At 45.0% G+C, this 22,085-nt stretch overlaps 1 protein-coding gene across 12 annotated transcripts in view; it reads left to right on the top strand.

The window, feature by feature from the left end:
- The window catches only part of LOC138497200 (poly(rC)-binding protein 3-like), a 3,473,032-nt gene that overhangs the window by 2,406,504 nt on the left and 1,044,443 nt on the right, over positions 1–22,085 (top strand). For all 12 annotated transcript variants that reach the window (XM_069620521.1, XM_069620517.1, XM_069620516.1 and 9 more), the window contains one exon: positions 19,663–19,769. The gene's annotated coding sequence lies outside the window, so the exon portion shown is untranslated. The remainder of the gene's footprint in view (positions 1–19,662; positions 19,770–22,085) is intronic.

Genomic DNA, 22,085 nt, shown 5'->3' with positions numbered 1-22,085 from the left:
CTCTTCTTGTTTTGGCCATATCTGACCTCCACAGGAAAGCCTTGCATTGACAGAATCCAGGAAGTAATTCGGGAATTACTCACATTTCCGGCCCGGATTCTGTCACTTTGGAGATATTGCAGAGGCTGGTGTGGAGTCTCCACTATGATGTGTTCCCCCTGGATAAACGGGCGGTAATTCTTCAATGCCCATACCGTTGCCAGGAGTGCCTTCTCACAATCATTGAATTTTTCCTCCACAGAGGATAAAGTTTTGCTCGCATAGGAGATTACTTTATTGACCTTGTCATGCTTTTGGTATAATACTGCCGTCAAGCACGTATTAGAGAACCCCGTCTCCAGGAAGAACTCCTTGTTTCTGACAGGGTAAGCTAGGCAAGGCGCTTGTGAGAGGCTTCTTTTGAGTTGTCTTACTGCCTCGGCTTGTTCTGGACCCCATTCCCACTTGGCCCCCCCCTTCAAGAGATGAATCAGGGGTCTGGTGATCTCTGCGTAGCCCTCAATGAACTTTCTGCTGTAATTAGTCAGTCCAAGGAGGCTCCTTAGTTCCCGCAGAGTTGTGGGGTCTTTCAGTTTCTGAAGTGCTTCCACTTTCTTTTCCTGGGGACAGAGACCCTGAGGAGTAATCTCATGCCCCAAGAAATTAACACGGGTTCTACACCACTGTGCTTTCTGAAAGGAAAGTTTTGCTCCGGCTGCCCTCAACTGGGTCAGAACATAACGGATCTCCGCTATGTGTTCCTCCACAGATGAACTTTTGATGAGGACATCATCTACATAAGCCAGGTTACCCCTCGCACCCAGGTCGGGCATGGCCTTATGTAGGAAAATGTTGAATTCATTGCCGGAGTTGAGGTATCCGAAGGGAGTCCGGGTCCATGTGTATTGCTGGCCCCCAAAGGTAAAAGCCAGTTTGTATTGGTCCTCCCTGCTGACAGGCACGGTCCAGTATCCATTGGTCAGGTCTATTGCAGTGAATACCTGTGACCCCTGGATCTGGGCCAGCCCTTGGTCAATGTAGGGCAGAGGCCATCGGGAAGTATGGACCCGTTTGTTGAGCTCCCTGAGGTCAGCGCAGAGTCTCCACTGGCTGTTTGGCTTCAATATTCCCAGCACCGGATTATTGAAGGTGCTGTGGACGGGACGGATTATTCCCCTGGACTCAAGGTTCTTAATTATTTCAGTAAGGGACTCCATTGATGCGAGAGGCAAGCGATATTGCTTCACAAACACAGGAGTCATGCCAGGGTCCGTGGGGATTGTTGTTGTCTGGATGTCAGTGCGACCACAGTCATATGAGTCTACCGCAAAGAGATCTTGGAAATCCAAGAAAACTTGTTTCAACTTTTGCTTTTGTTCCAGAGTCACACAGGCATCAGCTAGGTTGACTCTCTCTTCCACCATCTGCCTGAAGCCTGGAAAGACTTCTGGTTTGGCTATTTCAGCGGCCTCCTCCAGCTGGGTGGAGAAGTCCCTGGTCAGAGTGCTGATTTGGACCGGAGGCTTCAGGTGGGAAAGGCAGCCCTCATGGACCTGGAAAATCACCTCATCCCTCCTGAAGTCACAAGTCACATCTTCCTTACCATAAGGGCAAGAAGTGTACACCAGGAAGTTCCCCCCATGCCGGGTAAAAATCCTGTCTGGTGTTGTATTGTCATCACTGTCACTGTCAAAGCAGTCCTTGGGGATTGGCCCTAACAGTTCATTTCCAAGATCAATGGAGAAATGTCGGTCATCAACCGCCATTCCAATAATGGTGCCTGCGGCTAGAGTAATACTCTTTAAGTCGCTGTTATCCACCTCTATTGGAATGGTGTCATGTTCTATGTTGACTAATGGAGTTGGGTTTACCCCCAACCCTTGCTGTTGGAGAGAAGCATTTAGATGTATGTAAGCATCAGGGTTTTTCAACTCTTGTCCCCTTTTAACTTTCACTTCCAGGGAGAATTGTCGGGTCCTTTCTGGGATGGTGACTTCCTCTTTAACCTGAATTTCAACTGCATAAGGTAGCAATTGAGCTGACCTAAATGCTTTTTCTGGATCATCAAAGCCCATGGGATTATCCGCTAATCGGGACCAAGCTTTGAAGTGTATTAGGTCCAAACTAATGGCAAAGCGATTGAGAATGTCACTGCCTAAGTAAAAGGCGGCAGGGACGTCTCGCACGACCCAACAATTGTGGACTATGCTCTTGTTGCCAATGGAGATTTTGAGCATACACCTGCTTGGCAGGAGATGTTTGGAATTAGGTGCTTCCAGGTCCATTTCCCATTTGTCTATCAGTTTGAAGGTGGGAATGGCTGGATCTTTTGGGAGTTGGCGAAACATGGCTTCGCTGATGAAGCTCTTACCGTTGTTCACACACACTCGAGCGAGAACAGAGTCCTTCCCATCATTTAACTGAACAGGGATGAACAACTGCTCTCCAATTTGCTGAATCTCAGCCAGGCTTTGAGCTGATTTCACATCTTTCTGGACTATAGGAGTGGGAGTTTCTGATTGTGGATTAGTATAGAATCTCAGAGTGTTTCCTTCCAGCGTGGAGTACCACTTTAGACTGGAAGGAAGGTTGATTTTCAGAAATAGAGAGGACCCCCCATCACCAGTCTGTTGTCCTACTGCTATTACTGTCACGTCTGGAATTTGGCTATTCTGGAAGTGAAATTCTACTTGGTCAGATTTTTGTTCAACCATGTGGCAGGTGCCGTTTAAACTAACATGGTTGACACTCTGTTTTAATTTTATTGGTCGGCTAGTCTGGGTCCAGAGGACCTTGTTTACGCAATCTATTAGGGGTGACAACCTTCTCAGGAGGTCATTCCCTAGTAAACAAGGGGTGCCCTCTGGAGTCACAACTATGACCGGGTGTTTCACCTTGTGTCGCCCGATCTTAATGTCCAAGTCTGCTGTCCCCTCGACGGGAATTTCCTTCCCGTCAAAGTTCTGGAGTTGTCCAGGAAGAGAGGTGAGAGGAATTTGGTAATTCTCTCCCCTTCCTGCATTCAGTAAGTCAAAGGCCCTTCTGGACAGAAGGGTAGCTTGAGATCCAGTGTCCACCAGTGCCAAAATTGTCCCCTGCCCCTGTACTTCTACCGGGGCATAGTATCTTCCCTCCTTCTCCTCAAGGGGGCACAGATAATGCACATTTTTGGACAACTGGTGGGCTAACTTTCTGGTTTTGGACGTTGCAAGAGAAGAAATTTGGGCAGAATTCTGTGGAGAGCCTTGGGAATCTGAAAGAAAAAGTTGGCAACTGGAGATCAGAGCCATTGTGGGTTCCCCTGGCTCCGGTTCCGGGCCGCCCCCCCCCTTTTTGGAGGCAGTCATCAGGATGGGTTTGAACCAGGGGATTTTCTTGCTGTTGTTTTCTGGGATGAGATGGTGGGCGGCGGTAGCTCAGTCTCCACATCTCCCCAGTCTGCATTTGCATCCCTAGGGACCCATTTTTCTTTGGGAGGAGTTCCCCCCTCTCTGAAGGAGAAGATCCTTTTCCCAGGATCCTCTGAGGGTCCCTCTCCTTCAAATTGGAAGATCTGTACCTCCTCCTCAAACTGAGTCTGTTTGGGTCTTTTGTTTCTCCTACCCCCCCTCTGCTCCTTAGGAGCCAGACTTTCAGGGGCAGTAGATTTTGTTTCCGGTTCCTGGGTTTCCAGGGGCTGTTTACAAGTGAGGAAGGAAGCTTCCTCCAAGGCTTTACACCCCCCTTCCCCTTGTGCCTCCTCCCTGGGAACCGGTGAGTTATCGGGGTGCTGCCCCCGTCATTGCTCTGGAGCACCAGGCCCAGAGTTTGGTGCATTCTGTGCCGGCATGCCCATCTGAGGGTTCTGCTGAGCCCTCAGTATGTGACCCAGATCCCGCGCCATGTTTTGAACCTGGCGCTCTAACTGGGAAACCCGCTCAGGCTGATACGGGGCCCTGTTTTCTCCCCTGGGCTGATCCCGGGAAGGGTAGCTATCCCTTCTTTGGTAGTACCCCTGGTTGGGAAGATTTGGTTACCCCTCCGCCCTTGGCCTCCCCTCTCCCGGATTCGGTTGTCTGGGCTCAGGGAATTGGGGAAAGAAGGGTGGAGGATTTTGGGGCTGGAAATTGGGTGGATACCTGGGGAAAAAGTTCTGCCCAGGATTTGGAGAATTTCTGCCCTCCTGTGGGAAGTTAGGAGGGAAGTTCCCTGGGTTAGGTGCTTGGCTGGATCCCCCCCCTTGGGCTGTAGGAGTCCACACATAACCCAGGATGGGTCGATTTCCCTTGTAACGGGGACTTACATAGTCAGGAGAGCGAGGGACCCCATTTGTGGGGCTGCCTCCCTGGCTCCCTGTCTGTGACTGGCCCAAGGACCTTCTGGGCCTAGCATTATTAGGTGCAGGTAGGTTTTTAGGCCCCCCCATCTCCAACTCTAAAACGGGGGTGACCTTTACCTCTGCCACCTTGGCAGCAGCAGGGGTGCTGTTGGTTTTGGGGTTTTTGGGCGCATTATTTTTATTTTCTATTGGCTTCTGCACCTCATAGATCCGGGTCGCCTGTTCAATGACCCAGTCTAAAGATCTTTTCTCGTGAAAATCCCTCACGAGCTGGGTCATTATGTATTTGGGCAAGGCATGGAAAAACGTATTAATAAATTCTCTGCTATCCGTGCGCACCCTTCTTGTGGTCTGTGCAAAAGCACGCTTTAACTCCTGCACAAATTCTTGTGGGGCCTGATCCTCCCCACATTTTAAATTGTAGGCTGCCTTGCGAGCCTCTTGAGGATTTCTGTGAACAGAAAAATGTTTCAATATGGCCGCCCTATAGGTGGACCACCTGGAATGATTTTGGTCCTCCAGCCCTGCAAAGAAACTGGAGTACTCTGGGGAGAATGTCCACTTTACATATTGGATACAGCTTTGGCTGTCCTTCAAATGGAAAGTCTCCATCATTTGCTCAAACAACTCTAAGTGCTCCCAAACAGAATACTTGGCATTCTTATGATACGGCGTGATGACGCTCCTGATTGCCTTAATCTGCTTTAAGGGGTCCTTAAGCAAGCCCCTTTTTGTCTTATTGGCCCTTTTGGTCCGGGTAACCCTTGTCCATTCATCTTCTGACTCAGAGGCACTGAACCCAGAGGTTCCCGTCTGTTCTTCCAGGTTTTCCCGGATTCTGCGAGCCTGGGAATGGCTGGCAGAATGTGGGGACCTGGTCTCCTATGTCCTGTAACGCTCAGAGGAGTCTTCAGATCCCTCCTGGCTGCCAGGATTTGATGGGTACCCCCTCCACTGACCTAACTGGGCAGAGGTTTTCAGGATGCCCTTAATGGGCCTACTCTCCTGGGGTTCCCCATTAAATTGCACTGTGCTTGGGTGCCCATACCCGGATGCCCGCCCCTCCATTCCTGGGTGGTACTGGCCTATGAGCCCCATGCTTCTGGCTGGATAGTAATCTGCCATCCCTGTGGCCCTGTGCTCATGTGCGCCAGGGGACATGGGGGTGGCAGAGTCCAGGGACTGAGAGAGATAAAGGCCTCTGGTACTAGGGCTCAGGAGGTTATGCTCAGGAGTTTCCCTTTCGAAGCGAACTTGGTCTCTATCCGCCCCTGCTCCCTGTTGCAATGCAAGAGCCTGCGCCTTCAGTTCCACAGTTAAGGCCTTACTAGACTCTATCAGTCTCTCCTGCATCGCTACCTGTTGTTGGAGCCTATCATTGTGCTTGCAGAGAGCCTCATTCTCTCTCTGTGTTTCCTGATTGGTCCTGGAGCACTGGGCCAGTCTTTGCTGCAGGAGGGTTACCTCCTGAGCTGTGTCCCTATTGGCCTGCTCCTGTCTTGCCAGAGCCTCCTCCACCCTCCTGGTGTGCTCTAGCAAGTCCTGGTGTTCTTTTTGGAGGTCACCCAGTCCCTGGTGGGCCAGGTGATTTTCTTCTGTTTTTCTTTTTAAATGGCAGACTTCCTGGCCTAAGGCGTCTCTTTCCTGGCTAAGAGCCTGCATTTGTGCCGCCAGGTCGTCCCTCTGCCTTTGGAAGGCACCAGCTTTCTGGCGCTCGTGATCAAACTCTGCCTGGGTATCCAGGTCTTTCAGAATCAGCTTGTTGCTCTCTGCCTTCACTCTATCTAGATGACTTTGCAGGGTGGCTACCTGCTCCGTGCATGCCCTGTTAAAGTCTAATTGTTGCTCCAGCTTTTTCTGGCTCTGCAGTAGGGAGTCCAAACCTTCTTGGTACTCCTTCTGCAAGGCCAGAAATCTGGTATCCTGGTCAGCCTTTTCCTGTTGCAGGATGTCCATATCCTTCTTTATTTTAATGATGTGCTGTCTACTCTCATTTTCTGACTCCTGGCTCCCCTGCAGCCTCTGCTCAGAAGAGACCAGGTCAGATTGGACCTTCTCTAACGCCATCTGTCGCTTATTCGCCAGATCTTGGCTTTCAGTACATTTATCCTGCATGTCTCCCATATATAGGTACAGGTATGCTGCTATCCTAACCATCTTGTCTTGTTCATCCTTAGCCTTAGGAGCCATGTATAGTTCACTCAGGGCCACATGTAAGGGACCCTGATCTCTCCATTTATCTGACCCTGTTTCCGTGACCTGTTGCGTGATGGCCTGCAACCAGACAGTCTGGTCCTGGTGAGTCCACTCACCTCTCACAAATAACTTATGTAAGAAGTGCTCTCTGGCTATTTTCATGTCTACTAAGGTCGTCATTCTGGAATTTGAGTTCCTTCCTGACTTACAGAAGTTTGTATTTTATTTTTGCAAAACAGACCTTTTTCTTAGAGCGTTCCTTTGAGGAGTGCTTTACAGCGTAACACAGCGTGTGATCTGACCGGATATGTGTATCTGGTCAGCTGGCACGCTGTATTAATCTGCACAAGTGATAGATCTAATCCAAACGTCCGGCACGAGCCCCCAATTTGTAAGAGGATTCAATTCAGCACTACAGCCAAGTCAACGCCTAGTCTAGAATACTGAATGAAAACCCTTATTGATATATCTTTATGTCCAGTTATTGCGTTCTGGATGACTACCCCTATATAACACCCCTCCCTTGGAATCCCCCTGACCCCACTGAGCCAAGAAGTAGTTCTGTTTTGCAAGTTAAAAGGTTTCTTTGATAATTTAAACAATATATATATATATCACACTTTATAATAAATTAATAATTGGATATCACACTTAACCTGATCAGTAATCAATAATGGATAGTCAGGCACTAGCACACTGGTGAATAGGAACAGAAGAATAAGGTGGTAGAGAATACTTTATATAAGTTCAGATGGATGTAATGTTGAATGAAAAATGCAATACAGAAAATACTCAATATGATTTCAACAAAACAATGTAATCACTTTTCTCTGGCAATTCCCTCCCCCCTTTTATGCAATGCAAGGAAATGGAAGGGAAGCACAGAGTTCTCAGAAATGCAATCAACTGTAATTCAGTTCACCCCAGCAAGCTTACACTACAGAAGTTGGAAACACAGGCCCAAAATGCTTTTATATGTGCTGGCAATGAAGTGAAAAATATGCTAAAATGCTTTTAATTCCCTCTAGAGGTTTAGGTGAGTGGTATCTAGTTAATATAAGCTCAGGCTCACTCTAGCAGTGATGCAGGGATAGTTTTTATGAGGCAAACGATTTTTTTCAGAGGAAAGCAAAAGCAGCTATCTTTTTCAAGTGGAGAAATTTTCAAATCGCGGCAAAATTCGCGGATGCGTCTGGCGCGATTACAGAGGAACTACAAGGACTATCACTATCATTTTGGGGTCCTAGGAAAGCCTAGGATCTCAGCTTCCAGATGAAAGTTACTGCAAGTCTCTAGCACAAACGGTCACGGAGATATGAGCGATTAAATAAAGGTCGTTTTTCAGATTGAAATTTTAAAGTTCACAAAGACAAGTGCAGCTTGCAACTAGCAAATCACAGGTGACAGCTTTACAAATGACAGGTGACAGTTAGGAGGCAGTTCTACTTAGATTAAAATAGAATTGAATTATATTATTTTAACTAAGAGTTTGGTTCTGCACAGTTCTACTATGTACTCACACTATATTTAGAAATATGCCTCGCCACGGATCTGGTCAGGTTTTGGACTGGACTCCGGTTCAGCTCTTTGGTTCTGCTAACATTGGCCTGGGTCAGCTCTGCTCTCTCTCTGGGTACAGCACTGCTTCTGGATTCTGGAGATTGAGGGATTTGAAGTCTGGATCTCTGGATGTTGATGGAGGTAAAGTATGGAATTTTGGCAGAGCTTCCAGCTGCAAGTGGAAAATGAATCCCTATTTGGCTTGCACTATCTGCTTTTATCTGTTTAGAATGTGGGTGTGTTCTAGCATCACTGACCCTACCTCTCTCTCAGCTTCTAATTGGTCAAACTTCCATTTCTCACTTGATTGGGGAAGGAACTGTGAGTCAGAGCGATGTCATTTTATGGCTTGCAGAGAGGACACTCCCCTGTCAAAGTGCACACAATCTACATTTGATAAAAAAAGACATATTTGTACAGGTACACATTTGTTTAAAATTACATGCACCCCTCACATATCACAGGAGGTATCCCCTGTTCAAACTCTGCTCTTCCTGGGGGCTTGCATTCAGAAATGGCACAGATTTCACTTTTTAACTGATTTCGCAATGTCGGATATTAACCCAAATTTATACACATGTGCGCAAGGAGTATGGACATTAGTTGATGAAGTGTCAGATTTTTCACATGCACACATTTTGAGTAATATCCTCTTTTCTGCTAAAACTCCCCTGAACATACCACCGGTTCTAAAAACCTCTTAAAATGTGGGCAGAAAAATCACAAGAATTATGGTATCATTTATACAATTTTCACATGTCCGCTCTATGAATGATCCATCTTTTTAGAGTTATGTTCTGGCCCCAAAGGGGTGTAGTTTTCCCCCAGCACAAGGTTGAATTTCTGGTTTTTCCAGTTCTGCCAAGCCAGCTTGCTCTCACAGGCAGTGCTCCTCCCCTTTGCTTCAGGAGGAAGCTACTTTTACAGCCCCCGTAATAAAACCTTTGCCTGAGTCAGGAGAGGGCTTTATTCAGAGCTCCTGTATTCTGTGGGGGCTCCCCTTAATTCAATTATCAGAGAGATGGCATATCCTTAGTGTGGCCAGCAAAAGGCAGATAGGCCTGGGACCACAGCTGTGACTCAAGTTTCACTCCTGATGGGGGTGGCTGGTGGGCAGAATTCAGTTCCTTAAGCCAGGTTTCAGATAAAATGTCACTTTTTGTTCCCCAGTTTAAGTCAAGACAATTTTTTACATATGCAGCTAGAATGCTGATTCTAAGTTCAAAACTATGACATTTAAACAATTGCAACCTATGTGACACTCAGAAATAGGTCACTCATTTCTTTTAAACATTTAGATTTTTAGTGTCTTTCAGTCCAAATTTACTTAAACTGCTGAAATCCACAGCTCAGCCAGTCTTGTTATAAACCTTCAAGTCACTTCAGAATATAACTTTACATTGGATCCACCTCTCAGTAAGTCTTTCTTTGGCTTGCCTTGGGTTCATTTATTCAGTTTTATACAAAAAGTAAAATCTGGTGTTGTTTTAAAACGCCGGCTTTTGGATAGTGGTGAGTACTGGACCCCTTTTTGGGATTTAAGAAAAAAAAATGAATTCCCAACAGTTATGGGTTTGCTTTTGGCAATCAGCATTGCCACTCCCAATGGTTTCAGACTACTGTGTGGGTAGTCCAATGGTGGTTTTAGGCAATGTCCTTCTGTGCCCATAACATCGGCAAAAATGAGTGGCAGCCTATTCTTCATGCATTTCCCTGTGCATTTTCTGGGAAGCTCTGGCCATCATGATGTTTTCCATGTCACTACTGCACAGTTTTGAGGTAGGGCTCGGATGCATGGGTAAATACATCCCACACTACATAACTTCTTCATTGCTTTGCAAATATGTTATGCATGCATTAACATTTCATGACAAATGTAACTTTCGGCACAGAGAGTTAACATTACTTCAATTGCCCTAGTCCTCTAGCTTTGCTTCAGTCAGAATGCTTCACCTGTGAGATCCAGGTGAGAAGCCGTGTGTTTGGGACACTCGCAACCTGCGAACGCCCCTTTCACTGATGACAATACTTGAGCACCCTCCTTGCATCTATCCTCTGCTCTGTGTGAATCTGAGGGCATATTTAATTTGCCTTCTCCTGAATCGGCTCTACCTGAGACTGCTCCATTTGGGCTCCTGTGACCCTTGTGACCCTACCCTCAATTTTTAGTTTGGCGACTTGCACCCGGTTTCCGTGCGCAGAGGAAATGGTATTCTCTCGCCTGCTGAATTGCTCTTCTGACATTGCTAACTGTGCAGATGATAGTAACACCTCTGCGGCTATGTTTAATATCTTGGGGCCTCATTACGACCCAGGCGGTAAGTTACCGCCTAGGCCGTGACTTTACGCCATGGTTGTTGGCGGACTTACCGCCCCATTCCGAGTTTGGCGGGGCGGTAAGTCCCCAATCCCCATTTACCCTTCCCCATTCCCATTTTTGCCCCATAGGGCATAATGGGAGTGGGGAAGGCGTTAATTACGCCACCGTAAATTACGGTGGCGTAATTAACTCCATGGTCCCTTAGCGCCATGGATTTTAACACCTGCTAAAAGCAGGTGTTAAATCCGCCATGGCGCTAAGGGACCTCGTACTCAGGCGGTAAGGGTCGGCACTGTTTACGGCGCCGTAAACCCCTTACCGCCTGAGTTGTAATGAGGCCCTTGGAGTCTTTGCTTTCTGATCTCTCTAGCAAGCGCAATGTGACTAATGCCAAATTGAATATGCAGTCTTCACCATTTTCTAAAATTGTGGCTACGCTGGAGTGCTTGACCTGCACCTTAACCAAACATGAACTTAATTGGACTGAGCTGCGGTCTCATTGTGTTATATCTGCACCTGCTTCTGTTGTTGCTCCCGCTGGTCTAATATCACAGTCTCTGCCTGAGCTGACTAGATCCTTGGTACCTGCGATGGTAAAACTTCCAAAGCTCCTAAAAATCCATGCTCCCCTCGCCTGACCCAAAGAACTATTCCAAGAAAACGGCCGGCCGTGAGGGACACTAAGTAAGCCATCTATGTATGAAACCTTATCGGATAAGAAAAAAAGAAAGGCGACGGCTATTACGCGGCCTATTAGTGTGACGTCCAAATCACCACAGCAGAAAAGCCCGGCTGTTTCTTTCCCTATGTTTAACCCTCCATTGCATTTAACACGAACAGTGTGATCGTCGGAAAGGCCGTTTTTCCTTCTAACTGTGTCATTTTTGGGGATGTTGAACAATCCAGTTGTTCAACAAACAATACCCTGCACTAGTAGCCTGTCTGGTAGTGTCACTAACAGTAGTAATCATGTAATGGTTAGTTATTTGAATGGAGACTCTGAGCCTGTCGCGTTAGCTAAGAGAATCATAACTGAGGCAAGGGTAACCTCTAAAACTTTGGATAAGGCCACAAGACTTCCCCCTGCGCAGTTCGGCGGTGACTTGTCTGATGCAGTTTTAACTGAGGCACCTTTGATGAATCCTGGTGGGGGAGCACCAGCGATATGTTCGCCGGCTTTTCCTGAACGGTTGCAGGGTGATGCCCACATCTCGCCGGTTTGTAAAGCCGGCACCAAAGCTCTTTTCATCCAGTGTGTTTTTGGCAAAGCAAATGGACATTTCTTAAATCGCTCACGGCTGCTTGATTGGTTTCACTGCATCATTCACTCCGATTTTTACAGAGTGATGGCATTCAGACCGTTGATATTTGTGAACATTGTACTAAGGCAATTGCAGTGTTTTTTTTTTTTTACTCTAGGGAAACATTCGATTATATTTTAGAATCAATTGCCTCTTTCAACCGGCTCGGATATGAATGCATGCTAATTGACTCGAAATATGGTAGAAGATATAGCCCTGCGGATATGAATATTGCCATTCTAGCTAATTTTGACACACAACCGCCTGGCCATCACAGCTTCTAGCTTGCCTTCTGGGGCAGGAGCGGGGGTGGTACAGATGGGGGAGGAATGGCACTGGGCATGGCTGACCAAGCGGGCTGCAGGGAAGTTGTAATTGTTAATATCTATGACTCTCCCTATAGATATCCTCATGACTTGGTTTTATCTGAGATCAAGACTATCATTGGCAACACACGCTCTTGCTTTGCTTGTATCATGTGTGGGTATTTCAACTCCCGCATTCCTCCACCTTCAAGTGCTTCTAACTTTGAGGGTCAATTGTTGTCCTCACCGACTGATGATAGCCTGCTTGCACGCTCATGTGGCAGGGGTTTGAAGTGGGCTACTCTTCTTTATTCTTCTGGATTCTCCATGGTCAATGGCGCTACTGCATCAGACCGCCCACCTAAATACACTTGTTTCAGTCCCAACTCCAGTAGTATTATAGACTATTGGGGTCATTACGACCCAGGCGGTAAGTACACCAACTTTACCACCATGGTGTAAACTATGTTTACACCATGGTGGATGGCGGATTTACCGCCCCATTCCAAGGTGAGTGGAGCGGTAAATCCCCATTTCCCATTTACCCTTCCCCATTCTCATTTTTGCCCCATAGGGCATAATGGGAGTGGGGAAGGCGCTAATTACGGCACCGTAAATTACAGTGCCGTAATTAGCACCAAGGCGGTTTAGCGCCATGGATTTTAACGCCTGCTAAAAGCAGCCGTTAAAATTGGAATCAGGCGATAAGGGTTAACGACGGCGTTAACCCTTAACGCCTGAGTTGTAATGAGGCCCTATGGCTTTTTGGCCCCTTGATGCTGGTACTGTGGTTGACATGTACATTTTCCCTCGGTTAGAGAGTGACCACTTTTGCCTAGTGATGTCTTTAAATCTTGTAGATTCCGTTTTGGTTACGGAGGCTACTGGTGACTTAATGGTGAAGGCCGCTTTAAATCTCATATCCTGGAATACGAAGAGACTGCAGGAGGCTTCTGTGCATCTTCGTATTCCGTTGAACTCCTTTGTTAGAAGCTCTTCATTTGAGGGCACAGATGGCCACCGACTTAGGGCCCATGATGTGATCCAGGACTTTGTCAAAGTAATTAGCACTGTTGTCGATCTTGCGGTTAGAAGGAGAGTTTGCAGGAAAAAGAGATCTACCATCCTTACCGCAAGCACCAACACCACTATGATGACATCTTAGTTTCCAAGAGGGGGGATCTGAGAAGGGAACTGCCCAACCTTGTGAACATGCACCTTTTGCCTAGTGTGCGTGTGTTGCATTTGAACAAAACCAAACTGGTATTACTGGAAATTTGCCAAAACAGCACTGATATGGTCTAGACTGCTTTCATTGGCGCTGTTTGGTGGATGCAGCTCTTAACAAGGATGTATGTGCATTTTGGAAATTGAATAATGGTGATCATCCTGAGCGTGATCTCCTGGGTGCATCTGAATCTGCCTGGGTTGAATATGTGGAAAAAACATTGAGAGGAGTGGAGAAAAAAGCAGAGGGACAGACCTGCGTTGGACAGATGACCTTATAACTCCACTGCAGCAGACATCATGATGATTATTACCAGCTCTAATTCCTCATGTGCCCCGGGCCCAGTTGGTATTTGCGGTGATATAGTCAAAAAAGATGCCGACACCTGGGCATCGGTTCTTGACTGCCTGTTCTGGCAGATTGGCAAATCCCAGCTTATTCCCTCCTCATGGAGGGATAGCATCATTGTTCCTATCTGGAAGAAGGATGATCGCACTGCTCCTAGTAATTCTCATCTCCTCGCAATGCTAGACGTTCCTCAAAGATTTTTGCCCATGTGCTCCTTGATATTCTCTGGACATGGACCATTGAGGCTAAACCTTTTCCACTTAATCAGACTGGATTCAAACATGGCTTAAGAACGACGACCGACTGTCATGCATTCTATACTGTCATCCAGCAGGCATGGCTGATTCGAAGCAATGCATATACCGCTTTTATTGAGTACAGTGTGGCTTTTGACACTGTAAATCAAAATAAACTCTGGCAAAAGCTATCCGCTAGGAATGTTCCTGCTGCCAAGGTTAAGGTCAGATTGGACCAACCTGGGTCATTCTCTTCCTGGAACCTGACGGTGCAGGGCCTCAAATAGGGCTGCAATCTTGCTCCACTTCTGTTTATTTTATATCTTGAAAATAAGGGCCCCACACTAGCAAACCCCACTTCGATTCCGCCCAAACTCAGTGATTTTCCCCTTTAATGGTTAGGATATGCCGACGATATCATTCTAATTGATCTTACTGCAGCAGGTTAACAAGCAGCTTTTGATTCCTTGAAGAGATTTTCGGATGCCTTGGACCTTGTGGTTAATATCCAGAAAACCAAAGTTAGGTTTTCAGTCTGCCTGGCCGCAGCAGTATTACGGCACCTTGGCATTTGGAGGGAGTCCCCTTTGAGGTAGCAACGGAATATAAATATCTGAGGATTAACCTTGAGGAAGGTCTTCGTGGTACTTCTCATATTGCTCATGTCAAGGTCAGATGCTTGCAAGCCATTGCATCTGTGAGAAAATTGGCCCGCATTGGATGGGAATATTCAGATGGAATTTTTAGCCAGCTAGTCCTTGCAAAGAATAGCCCCATTTTCAGGTATGGGGCCAAAAGCTGGCATTTTGGCAATAAACCGTGAGTAGCAGCATTGGAGTTATCTTTGCTCAAAAGATTGTTCTGGTTGCCTACTCGCACTCCGGTGCAGACCATTTAACTAGAATTTGGCCTTTTCTCCTGTAAGGCAAGGCAACAGCTGTCTTTGCTGAACATCTTTTGGCATTTGGCCAATGCAGAGGATGACACATTGAACTCTATTATCTTTAGGGTTGCACTGAGTAAATGTATCTATATACAGGGCAGTGTCTTACACTGTATTGTGCAGTCAGCACACCGATGACTGGCATTGGCCCCGGTGTCTCTTTACAATGGTCTTATCTTCAGTATAAAATAGCCATGCAAGAGGTGGTTCATGCCCACTTCCGTGAACAGTATATTGTGCACTTGGCAACCAAAACAAACAGTAGGTTTCTTTTGGAGTATTTTCTCACTCTGGATTGTATCCAAAGTACATAGAGCAATTTGTCGCCAACTCCCTGATACGGGATTACATTAAATTAAAAACAAACATTGTGAAAATGCTGGAGTTAACAGGAGCGTCGGCAAACACCTCTAGGCCTCTGCGTTTGTGCAGGCTATGTGGCTCCTGCTCTGTAGAGTCTGTGAAGTATTCAACTTCACAAGGTTCAATGGGTTTCTCAGAGTTCCCTTCCCTAAGCTTAAAGCACTCCAATTCGCAAGTTCACTGGACTTCTCAGGGCTTACCTTCTCCAAGCTTAAAACACTCTGGTTCACAATATTCAACAACTCTCTCTTCCAAAATTCCAATTCTTTGACACAAAACTCAACAGTCGTAGAATGAGCCACTTTGTTAAACAGCAGCCTTTCTGCATCATCTCCTCATTAACTTTCATAAACGGATTGGGGCCCTCTGGTCATGGTGCAGTTGAAAGACCGCACGGTCCACCCATTACAAGTCACGCAACCTATGCCCTTAGCTTTCCTTCTCTGTTTGTTCACCAACATGCTTTCTTGGCTTCCCTTTTCTCTTTTTTAGCTTCATTTAGCTTTTCTCCTTTAATTTGCTCGCACTTCGTTTGCTCCCCGTTTTATATGCTTCAGTATCTTTCCTCGATACACACAAAGAGTTATTTTTTATTTATTTTTTACTTATTTATTTTTTGCATTTGTTATACACCCAGACCCTCGGGTAGCAAGGCGTAGTTATAGACATCTTGAAGATACACAATAGTATAATACAAACAGTATAGTAAAAGACATCTTAAGGATACAGACAATATAGTACAAACAATATAATACAGTTACAGTCTTCCAAGTATAAGCTTACAGTTGCAGCGTATTCAACAAGCATACGGATTTTCTAATGTTGTTTGAACAGCCATGTTGTTTTTGAAGCACTGGAATGATTCTTCATTTTTGATATTGACGGGTAGGGCATTCCAGTGTTTGGGTGCCAAAGCTTGGAAACCGCCTCCACCCGCTTTGGCACTTTTATAACTGGGGATTGCCAGAAGTATGTTTTTGTTCGATCTATGCATTCTGGTGATTTCTTTTTTAAGTATTCCATTATCAATGTACACTGGTCCTTTCTTTGCAAGGATTTTGTACGTGATGCACAAGGATTTGAAGATGATTCTAGCTTTGATGGGAAGCCAATGGTTCTCTCTCCTATTTGCTTTAGCCCTGGGGCTGCTCGTAAAGCTTTATTTTGCATAACTTGTAATTTACAAATGTTGGAGGTAGAGGTACCCAATAGGAGCATGTTACAGTAATCCAACCTATATAATATCAGTGCCCTGGCTAGAGTGATGCAATTGGTAGTGGTTAGAAACTAACAAATCAGAGCAATTAATTTTGCTGTATTGTATGTGGAAGAAGATAAGGTGTTCACATGCCTTGTCATGGTAAGACTCACATCTAGATAGACTCCGAATGTTTTTACTTGTTTGGAGATCGAAATCTGAGTACCATCTATGTTAATGAATGTGTAGTCATTGTGGAGGGTATTGATTTTGCCTTGGGAGCCCACGATGAGAAGCTCGGTTTTCTCATCATTAAGGCATAGACTGTTTAGAGCCATCCATTTTTGTATTATGGCATGTATCTTGTTTATGGTCATGGTATCCTCCTCATAGTTTCCTGTGAGTGGGATGAGGATTTGGGTGTCACCTGCAAAGTTGGTGTAGATGATCCCCTTCTGTTTATCGCATCCAAGGCAGCAATAAGGAGTTTTGTGTATGAATTGTATAACATGGGAGAGAGACAAGACCCTTGTGGTACCCAGATGGGTACTGGGATAGGAGCTGCAGCCTCCTTCCCTATGGCTACTCTGGATGTCTGCTCCGCTAAGAAGGATTTCACCCACTGAGTAGCATTTTTGGAGAAAATAAAGTCGTTCACCAGTGTGGTGCAGAGTTTGTCGTGATCTACAAGATCGAATGCTGCAGATAAATCTAACAGCAGTAGTATCCAGAGTTTGCCTGAATCCCTAATGACATCCATCTGAATTTTCAGATCAAGAAGTGCCGTTTCGGTACTGTTGTTAGGCCTGAAGCCCGATTGTCTAGCACCCAGGATTTGCTTTTGTTCCAGGTGGGTTTGGATTTGGGTATATGCTATTTTGTCAAAATGTGTGATAATAGGCGTGAGGACAGGGGTGCAGAGTTTGACGAGATGGGATGGGAAGTTATCTCCTTTACAATTAGATGCTTTAAGCTTTGAGATGTTTTCTAACACTAAGTCTTGGTGGACTGGAGAGAAATGGAACAATAGGTCCATGTTTTTCTTCGTGGTATTGTTGATGGGTACAGGCATATTTTTGTCGGTCAAAGATTTTCTTTTTATCTTGACTTTGTTTTGTAATAGTTCAATTTTGGAAGTTAGCACATTTTGGATGGTAGTGCATCAATCTTTACTCAAATTGGTCAGAGTGGTGACTGGGGTGGGATTTTCAAATTCTCTAAGAATAGTGAATAGTTCCTTTGAGTTAGAGGAAACATTGTTGATTCAGGTATTATAGGCATTGGCTTTATGCATTATAATGGCTTTTGTATAGATTTTGTTGGCATTCATGAAGGCATAATCTGATTCTGGTGTGGGATATTTTTTGTAAATGTGTTCCAGAGATCTTTTAGTGCGTCTAAGCTTGATCAGTTTACTTGGTCAGTTTACTTGGTCAGTTCATATAAACTTTCTTTCTGTTGCTCACACTTCCTTGCTTTCCATTTTCTGTGCGTCTATATCTTCCTCAATACTTGCAAAGGGTTGCAGTCTGCTCAGAGACCTTCAGAAATGTACCTTCTGTGGTACCCAACAACTCTGTTACATTCTTTCATTTCATTTCACTCTGTTCTATCTCATAGAATTTAACGCCTTGTTCACATTGGCTTTCCATTGTAAGTTCGTTTAGGATTTCGCTTTCCCTCAGAGACCTTCAAGAATGAGTAAATTACATGGGGCCACTCTGCTACACTGTATCTGGCTTCTTATTCACTTTGGCACCGGGTTTCTTCACAGCGTTGAAACTGACTGGTTGCGTAGCATGTCTTTGCTGCTTCTTTGCTTCCGTGACTTCTGCCCCATGGCACTTTTGGGTCCTTTCAACACCCAGGGAAGCATGCACAATGAAGCTGCCGATCAAGGACCGCCTCTCCACACAGCATCCTGCACTCTCTGATGTCGTCTTCCCAGAGAATCGTCTTGCCCACCACGCACTCACAGGCAACTTCCCTCTGCTTCACTCGGGTGTGCTGGGGGTTCTGTCTCCTCAGCTCTACAAAAGCTTTGATCAGCTTCCTCCCTGCAACACAACCTCAATTTCTTTCTGTATGTGTCCACGCCTTTTATACAGCTGCCAAACACCAATAGGTTGCAGGTGTAAGGCATTAGAGTCAATTGCCTGACTTTGCCTGAACCTATTAAATGGCCATGTGTATTCTGAGTGATAGCATTCCTCCATAGCCTTCTCGCTCATCTCAGTACTACACCAGTGTTTTCTATAGGAATTCTGCAGTACTCTTAGTGGCATCTTCTTCTTCACAGTACTTGCTGGAAGTTCAAAGGGTAGGACAGGATAAGATTGGCAATATCCCATAAAGGCTGAGGGATAGTAGGGTAAATCAGTGTTTAAAAAGGGGGGATACCATGTCTCACTTGAATGCACCACCTCCCCAATCCCCAAGGACCCTCCGCCCAGGTGATCCTCCCTTGCTAGTCCACCCCCAGGGTCATGTTCTGGCATCCATGTCTTTCTCTTGGTTAGCTGAGGGGGGAGGTTCTAGGAGGGCTAAATGTGAGAGCACCCTATAATTCTCATATTCATTAGTTCACTGTGTGGCTCCATGGCGACCATTTTGTGCATGCTTGACGTACACATTGTTTAGTCCGTGTACAACAAACATTATTGAAAACTGAAAACCTTCAAATGCAAACCAGTAGCTCAGTGCATGTTTATGAGAGGGATCGGTGATCATTTCTTTGAAAATAAATTCGATTTAAGAAACTATTTCTATTTTTTCAGAACTCAAACATTCAATTTTAAAGTCCTAAAAATGTCAAAATATAAATGTTTCATAAGAGATCAAATGATTCACTGTATTCTAATCATGGCAGCATTTTGCTTTCAACGCGCATCAAACACCATGCTTCTGCATCATTAAGCCCATTGGCTACACTTTGTAAATAATTGACACAATAATGGCCCCTTTCTGCTAATTTCAGATCCCTTTCTACTCCTCTTGTGTTCCTTTGTGCTTTTCAATCATCCTGGCTATATTGTTCTTCCATAACACCTTTAGCTAATGGTGCCATCACAGCTATGTACTTAATCCTCTATCTGTTTTCAGTTATATGAATATTCAGAGTTATTTTGGTTTTAATAATGTATAATTTATCACATTGACAACCTATCCCATACATATGATACTTGCTATTGCATGTATGTTGTCAGGGGCCAATTACTTATGTTTGTACTTAAATTATGTTACATGCTTTTGAACTGACATATCGAACTGTTGCCACAGGCTTTATCACCTATTACTACTTCTATATTCTATATTGGGACCGGTTACTATCACGTGGTGCTGATATGCTTTTGTCTTTTTTGTCCAGCATCAAACAAACCAGCTTTCTAATTGGATTTGAGAGGGTTGCCAGCAAGCAATCAGTGTGGAAGTCGCTGGACTGAAAAGGCATGACACAAGACATCTAAATTCAAGGTATGTGTAAAAACGAGTATTTCCAGGCGTGCTGCTTGGCCAACCAGTGTGCAGCTTGCTTTGAGATGTTTTGTGGTATCTATATTTACCAGATGCTTTCTTTTCACCAGGCATGCAAGAAAGTGAGCAAGATACCTTTAAAAAAATGTATTGCTTTTTTAAAATCTCTTAATGCAGGATTCTAGCCTCTAAGCAGGGACGGGGTTTCAAACAAGCACTTCTCAGAATTATCTTGTTTCCAAGATTAGCATGTGGCCCCTGAGCTGTCCTGGCAAATTCTCCCAATCTTCATGCCAGAGGACACCATCAGCAAGAAACTTTTTATACTCAGCAGTATAGATGTGTGTATAGGGACTAAAATTAAAGAACAATCTTAGTGCAATGCCTTAATAAAGTTTAAATAGTCTGTTTTTTTTATAGGATTTCCAATAGGGTACCCTGATACTGAACAATGCCAACAAACCAATACTACTGGCTAAGTTTGCACAGTTGCATTTTCACTGATAAATGGAAAAGCTTCAAGCTGGAATGCTAAACATGTTTCTTCAAAGACAAACCTAAAGTTTAAGGATTAGCTGAAGTTTGAGAGTGTTCTAGTCCATATATCCCTCACTGATACACTGATACTTTTTAAAAGAAAACGTGACAAGGAGAATGATGTGTCCCATTAGTTTGTGCCCATGTTGGCACAGAATGGAACCAGCTTGCACCAGGCAGATGGTCCACTTGGTAAATGTTTCCATGAACGTACCCTAACATTCATGACATTGTCCAGATCCTCTCAAATGCAAACAAAATACCTAACAGAGGTTTTTATGACGGACATGGGCCACATCACAGAGTTTATCAAGGCCAATGTAAAAATCTCAGTTACCATTGATGAAGCACCAGGGATACACTGTGATCCATCAACGGCATTTCACTTCACATGTTTGCGAGCCAGAAAGAGGGTGCGTATGCATTATGTTCGCTGTCGAGATTGGCAGCACTTGCAATGCAAGTTTGGCAAGTATTGTTGTAGTGTAATGTGCATTTACCGTGATCCTGCAAGATACATGAAAATGTGCTCTAATCTACTGAAGGGCAATATCGATTTCATGACCTTCCCCAAGTGATGCCCTTGCAAATTACTTTGTGATGTCTTAAAAGCAGCTTCAAAGTTCTCAGAGTTGATCGGGAACACAGTTGTCTTTCTGGTGCCCTATAAGATATGTGTGTGAGCTGAAACACATAACCCTATCATTCTGCACTTTGATGACCTGAAGGAAAAGGGTAATTGCAACTGTCTCCCTTAACTAGTATCCCTTTAAATGTTTGTTGCTATCAGCTTTCCAAAATGTGTAAATCCTGATCTTTTCTTACGTTTGATGCCACTAAGCTTTTGGTTGCTTCACTCATTGTTTCATGTTCATTTTATTGTTCTGCTACACTCTTTGGTCTTCCTGTTTATCACTTGGCTCCCTAAAATCTGTTTTTAATGCTTCTATTTGTCTCTTTCTTCTCGTGATTCAATTTCTCAGTCTCCTTCCACCCTAGGTTGGCTTTCTTTTCACCTCGCCTCAAATTCACTTTCCTCTCTCTTGTATTCAAGTCTCTTCATGGCCTTGCACCGTTTTACCTATCTTCTCCTGTTTTCGCTCTCAGCCTCAATTTCAATTGTCAGTTCCTCGTCCCCCTTGTGCCAGTCACAGTTTTGTTCCTTCACTTTGCTAGCTCCATCTCACTAGAACTCTCTTCCTCCATATTTTCGCTCTATTACTTCCTATTCTTCATTTCATACCACTCTTAAGAATCATCTCCCTCATCTAGAACAACAACTATGAATATGTTAATGTTAATGTTAATGTTAATGTTAAAGGTCATTTGTACCGCGCACTATCACCACCGGAGTGGTCCCCTGGCGCTCTGGCGGCTCTGAAAGAGGGAGGGAGGGGTGGGTTAGTGGGTGGAGGCTGGAAAAGTGCAAGATTGCAGTGATGTGCTGTTGGCAGCCTCAGCCCGGTGGTTCCGTCGGCTGGGCCTGGGGTGTATGCGGCCGGTAGTCGTTGTGTGCTGATGTGCGAGTCTATGTGTGTTTTTGTTTTGTTGTTGCAGTGTAGTGAAGTTCGTGCGGTTTGCTGTGCTGGAGGTTTGTGGTTGTGTTTGGTTTGGAGTTTGAGAGGTGTATGCAGAGAAGGAAGTTGTTAGTGGTATTGGTTAGTTGGCATCTCTATCCTGGATTGAGCCGGTTGGGCTCGTGTAATCTTACACGACGGGATGCTTGTACACCCTGTGTCTCAGGAGGTACGTGCTCGTTTTTTTTTTTTTTTCTCCATT

This window comes from Ambystoma mexicanum, chromosome 5q (genome assembly GCF_040938575.1).
Source record: "Ambystoma mexicanum isolate Mex_15411 chromosome 5q, UKY_AmexF1_1, whole genome shotgun sequence".
In the NCBI taxonomy this organism is placed as follows: domain Eukaryota; kingdom Metazoa; phylum Chordata; class Amphibia; order Caudata; family Ambystomatidae; genus Ambystoma; species Ambystoma mexicanum.
The sequence above is the reverse complement of the archived record's forward strand: the minus strand, read 5'-3'. Positions and strand labels throughout refer to the sequence as shown.